Source organism: Phoenix dactylifera, chromosome 8 (genome assembly GCF_051530095.1).
Source record: "Phoenix dactylifera cultivar Ajwa chromosome 8, Ajwa_hap1_PhDact_Kaust_v1.1, whole genome shotgun sequence".
In the NCBI taxonomy this organism is placed as follows: domain Eukaryota; kingdom Viridiplantae; phylum Streptophyta; class Magnoliopsida; order Arecales; family Arecaceae; genus Phoenix; species Phoenix dactylifera.
The window spans coordinates 12,143,565-12,149,973 of NC_143197.1; positions in this window are offsets into that span (position 1 = coordinate 12,143,565).

Here is a 6,409-nt window from a genome sequence, read left to right on the forward strand (position 1 = left end):
TTTTCTAGAAAAAGTTATGTAAATATCTGTTATGCCTTTAATAAAAGAAAAAAAACTTATCCCATTCTACCTAAAAGTTTAAGGATACTTTTAGAAAAAATATTATCCTAATTTTCAGCCAGTGGAAATTAAACTTTTTCATATCCTACATCGATTTCTTTTTTATGAAATATGGAAATTTATTCTCATAGAAAAACTAATTTTTTATCTCTCTCCTTTGAAAACTCTAATCAAACATGAGGCATCTCTCCATTTTTCAGTTGACCCTATTTCCCCCCTCCTTCTTTTCTTGTGAATCAAATAAGTCTTTTATGTAAATACATGTATACATATAACTACATATAGATATATTCATATACTATACATACATAAACACAAACCTATACAAACAAATACATGTACCAACATATGTATATATATGCACATACATGTATATATAATATGCATGCTTATGTTTACCATGTAAATGTACAGATACATGCATCAACAAATGCATACATGCACCTACGCATATATACTAAAATACTTGTGTGTATGTATATACATGTTTACATAGTTTGCTCATACAAACAATCTAATATAATTGTTATGATTGATAATCGATGCAGGATGATTACCAGACTCGATGTGAACTACTTTGACTACTATAAAAAGGATTGAACAAGGTCTAGGAGCGAGATTTGCCACATCGAGAAGCCAAATCATACCAAAACTTGCTTGTACGATATCCAATTGAGATGCTCTTTTTTTAAAAAAAAATAGGTAATTTCTCAAGCTCTATAATATACTGCCACATCCTAAAGGATGTGGTGTACCGAATAATTAGAACTAAATTTAAATTTTTGAATCTCAAAACAGATCAATTAAAGCTTTTTTAGGAATGACTTTGATCGAGCATATCTCTCCACTCAGTAAGAATTAGGCGAAGCAGTTACAGACAAAGTCGACGTAGAAGTCGAGATCTACCACTATAAAATTTTAACTTTTTTATAATTATTGTTATTAGTCATGTCTATTTCTAGAATATCTTTTTTTAACCAAAAGAGAGATCCGACTGAATTATGGAAGGAGGGATCTCACTGATATAAAAAGAGAGTATATGCATCTCGGTTTGTAATTCATTAATGAAAGAAAAGAAGATGGAAATCTTACTTTCACCCATTTTTCTACTTTTTTTTTAAAAAAAATTGCAAGAGATTCGAATTGAACAAGTTGAGAAATTATATCTTATCTCCGATCGGATTAAGTTGGTATTAGAGCTTCGATCCTCTAGTTCTGTGAGAATCTTAGCATATGGTCCAAATGCACATACGATACAAGCAGACTAGAGAAGGCTATCAATACTTAAAGTATATTAAAGGACAAAGATGAGGATGGCTACTAATTCTACCTAAATGGATGATGAGATGAAGAAATATCTCACACAAATGGAGGAGAATATTGTCCACCTAACTGGAATCGTATCTTAATTGGTCACACCTTCAACACAAGTACCATTAGGTCTTGTAGCAAAGCTATTTTCTACGTCTAGAGACGAGTATATACAATTTAGTGAGAACGATAAGCAACTAGGGGGCACTGAGAATCCCCCTCTCCAACCTTTCAAAGCCAAAGCTTGAATCGAGATTCCTATATATGATGAAACTGTCGATGTATAGAGGCTAGACTAGTTAGAGATCTACTTTACCATTTATAGAAATATAAGTGTCCAAAAGGAAGCTTTGCCTGTCTCCAGCTTTCCAACCATACTTTTACCTAGTGAAGTTTGTATATGAGAAACAACCACATCTTTAATATGACTGGAGCAAGTTCAAGGACTTGATCAAAAAGCAATTCTACTCAATCGGCCATCAGGAAGATCAATGAATTAGTGGTAGTACCTACGGCAAATATGATCTAGGATTACGCTAATTAGTTTTACAAGTAAGCTGTCTTACTTGGAATCTTCATCGATGATCATGCTATTTTCATGAAGTACATCAAAGCTCTCCATAATAGCATCCAAAAGAAGCTGAAGCTCCTCAAAGTTGACAATATTAGTGAAGCTAGCATGAAGGTTGTAGAAATCAAGAAGAAGTACCAGCCTAGAAAAGACAAGAAGAGTGATAAGTGGTGGAAAATATAAAGGGAACATAGCAAGAAGCAAGACAACATAATTTAGAAAAATTAGTGTAACTATTGTAGAATCAATGTGCATATTAAGGAGAAGTGTTGCAAACCGAGTTGCAGTCGAAGAAAGGAAAAGTGTGCTCAATATGTCTGAGATTGAGGAACTACCTGAGGTTAAGCAAAGAGACTCAAAATTAAGGCAGATGGTAAGAAAGCCCAAGACAGTAATTGAGGCAGATCTAAAGGTGCGAGAGAAGCTCTTCTACTTAAGGATTTAGGTGAAGCAATGTACTATCAAAGTTATTATAGTCCCAAAAGCCAAAAAAAACCTCATATTTGAAAGTTAAGTTGAAAAGTTAGGGTTGCTGATCAAGCCTCATCCGCATCTCTACCCTTTTGATTGAATTCAAAAAAATATTGAGATAAAGATCACTAAGCAGTTTATCTACAAATTTGCAATAACTGAGAGATATATTGATGAGGTGACATGCGAAGCAATTTTTTTGGATATCTGACAAGTCACACTTGGGAGTTTTTACCTAGGATCAAGATACAATATTTTATTGGTGGGAAAAAAAGTTTCAACTCATAAAGGATGGAAAGGAGTTTATGTCCAATGCTTCAAGGACATAAGGAATATAGAACTTATGACTTTTATCTAGATGAAGTAACATCATAATACCCACAATAAGTTTGTGTTGGTGATGATACAAAAAGTCAATACCACTTATAAGAAGCTAAACTCTTGTCCTTTAGTTCCATTGGGCGATTAACAAAGATTGAGTTGGCAAGGGAGTTGTCATGACTATCATCAAAGGGAAATAATGGCAAGGAGTGGCCTTACCATGGAGTCCATATGCGGAAGCAGGTTGCTAAGATCTTTGATCAAAGAAGACCACGGCTAGAAATCGGTGCTACCAGCTATGGATGGCCTATGGATGGAACAGGAAAACTAACAGGGCTGCATCATCAAGAGGAAGGTTACAGAAACTAGGAGTAGAAGGATTGAATCTCTTCAGATTGAATGGAAAGATCAGCTTCCAAGCAAAGCAACCTAGTTTAGTCACAAGATAGAGAAGTTGGCATTTTTTCATCTTTAATTTTGATTTAGTAAGAGTTAAATATCCTAATTAGGAGGAGTTGTGATCCAAGAAGTCACTGAACTCAATGTGGATTACTTTGGCTACTACAGGAAGGACCATATAGGATTCTAAAGTGAGTTTTACTACACCGAGAGGTTGAATCACGTGCCAAAGTTTTAGGAGTAACTCGCCCGTCACACGATTAAAATGCTCTTTTTTCCTGAAATTAGGTAGGCCACTGAGTACTCTTAAAAGAAAAAAAGGCGGAATACTGCACATCAAGCAAGGCTCAAATAATGATATTCTTCTATCAAGCTATTAGTCGTTATAATGGTAATAAATTTATCTTATATTATATTATTTTGATTTTTTAGCACTGAAATTTGTATCCAGATCCCCCCTAGTTTCAAGTTTGAATTTGTATTAAGACCATATATGTATTGCACGATATAGCCATGATTGGATGATGTCGCATGGTTTATAAATCATACTATTTTGTGATATGCAACGGGGCTCATGCAATTACAACCACCATCAATGTGTGGACTACTGTGCTTGCTGGACTAGTTCTCTCCATCCCATGTTTTGATCAAAGAGAACTCTGACTCTCAAAGTACTATTAATCATGTGCCCTTTTACTAAAAGATTTTGAATCCTATTTAGTTTGACATTAAATCAAGGAGGGCTGGTCGATCAATCCTCTTTAGTACTATTAATCTTCTTGTTTATTCATTTTGTTGCTTTTATTTGTTTATGCTTTGATATTTTGTTCTTTTCTATTTCTTTTTTTTTGTTCTTATGTAAAACTCGACTGTCTCAATTTCCAAGTGATAGCATCAAGAACTCGAGTTCTTTTTGGAGTTCCTTGACAAATAACAACCGCTGTGTTGTCGTCGTATCGCATTATCGTGCCGTTGTCATGTTTGAGTTTTTTTGGCGAAACCACAATGCATATATGTCAAGCTCTATAATTCATAGTCTCATATAATATTGTGATTTTAAAGTACTTCAAAAAGCTGCTTGCAGTATCCAACCAGTTAGCATTATGATTTTTTTCTTGCGGTGAATGGGTTAGGTCGCTCTTAACTTAGATTTTTTCTTTTTAACATGAAAATCATAACTATTTATTTCTTATCATCAGCAGTATGGAGTAACAGAGTGCTACTTATGGTGTTAAAGTGACAATGAGTGGAGCTTTTCTGCTGAGATAGTATTGTGAAGGACTGGAGAAACATGTCAGGACAGTCAATATCATTACCTGTCCATTTGAAAGCAAATCATTTTTGGGGATTAATCTTTATTGTATTCGGGTTCATTTCATTTGTAGAATTTTCCTATGCTGCTATACTATCCAAGCTTCTTCCACAATCTGAGAATATATTTTTACCTGCCATTCAGAGTGACAGGTATGAAATTATAGAAGATGTGCATATACTATCTTATCATCTTAGATTGGTCCTGAAATTAGCGTTATCTCACTAGCCATTTGAATTCCATTATTTTGGATATGGATAATTCGTTGTTGAACATTGAAATATGAGTGTCATCTGTTTTGCTTGTGTACTGTGAAGAGTGCATGGATGCCTCATTGTTAAAGTCTATTTGATAGCTTGGTATGCCATGATGTTTGGGCTTGACTTAGAAAATGATTTATTGTGTAGCATCAGATATATTTTAAGAACGGGGTTGGCAACTAGTGACTTCAACTGTTGATAAGATGTGTTCAAAAATGTTATATCTACTAAGGCAAATATAGGGAAGAAAATACTGCAAAGTTATGTGGATGGCAAGTTTGCCAATGCCTGCAGAAAGAAGTGATTTCAAGTGAGAAATCTAGGGAGAAAAAGGGCAATCAGAATTTGAAGATTCCGTTACTTTTATCTTCCAACATGCAGGAATTAGTGATTTGGCTGAAAAGCGTGCATTTGTTTTTGTCCTTCTTTTTTATACCATGAGAGTACTGAAATGACTCAAACTCTTGATTTAATAGAATGAGTCTCTCTTTAGCATGCAAGGGGACAGCTTTTTTTTGTTTGTTTGTTTGCAGAAAGTCCAGATAAAAAGCTTCGAGTTTATTCCTCCTCCGTCCTCTTCCTCCATTTATTTCTCTTTCTTTCTTCTTTATTTATTTCCTCTATCTTCTCTATGCTTCCTTTTCTTTTGTCATTTCCCTCTACTTTTCTTTACGGGCTCATTTGGTTCGCGAGAAGCATTTTCTCTCCTAAAAATATGATTTCTGGAAAATATATTCCTAGGAAGAGGATGCCTAGAAAAGTACTTTTGGCATGTTTGGTTGACCATGGAAAAATGATAAATTTTTAAAGTACTTATGTTTGTTGACCATCCACTTTTCTAGAAAAGCTATGTATAATTCCTATTATGCCTTTAATAAAAATTAGGTCTTTAATGACTCTTTAATACTTCTTTAATGCTGAAGGATCTTTTTAGAAAAAAATAAAAATAGAGTGATTCCCACCTCATGGGAAAGTATGTTTCTCATAAGAAAGACTTTTCCATGAAATGTGGGAATCATATTCCCATGGGAATACAATTTTTTCGTTTCTCTTCTTCGAAAACTCCAATCAAACAAGAGGCATCTCATTACTTTTCCGTTGACTACACTTTCCCCCATTCTTTTCCTGCGAATCAAACGAGCCCTACATTGTTCTCAACCCTTCCCATCCTGCACCGGCCCTGCTTCTTATGTCAGTTATACTGGTCCTCACTTTTGTGAAGCTTTCTAAGTGTTAAAAGTGGCTACAGAGTGGGCCGTTCTTGCAATTAAAACAAAACTAAATCCAACATCAAAAAAGAGTTATTGTCTGTAATTATAGCTCTTTTTTTAGAATTCTCTGACCTCTTCAATTCATTCTTGCAAGAGATGTACCCACACATCCAAGTAGTCCGTAGCTAAATGTTGTAGATCTTATGTCACATTTTTGCAAAACCCTGATGAGATTCAAACCCGATGAGTACCGTGATCTATTGAGACTTTCTTGCATTTTTGGTTGGGATGACTAACCAGAACCTCTGGCCAGGCAAGTACCTTAAACTGGAAGGAGCGGAAGCCCCAGTGGAAAGAAATTCAGATCTCACCAGCTAGTAAATTTTTGTGTCTTATCTTCTGCATGCTTGGAAGGCAGTAGTGTTCAGGAATTTATTTCGAACACTCAATGGGTATCATTTCATTATTGTTCAAGTGTAGATCTGATGCCTGC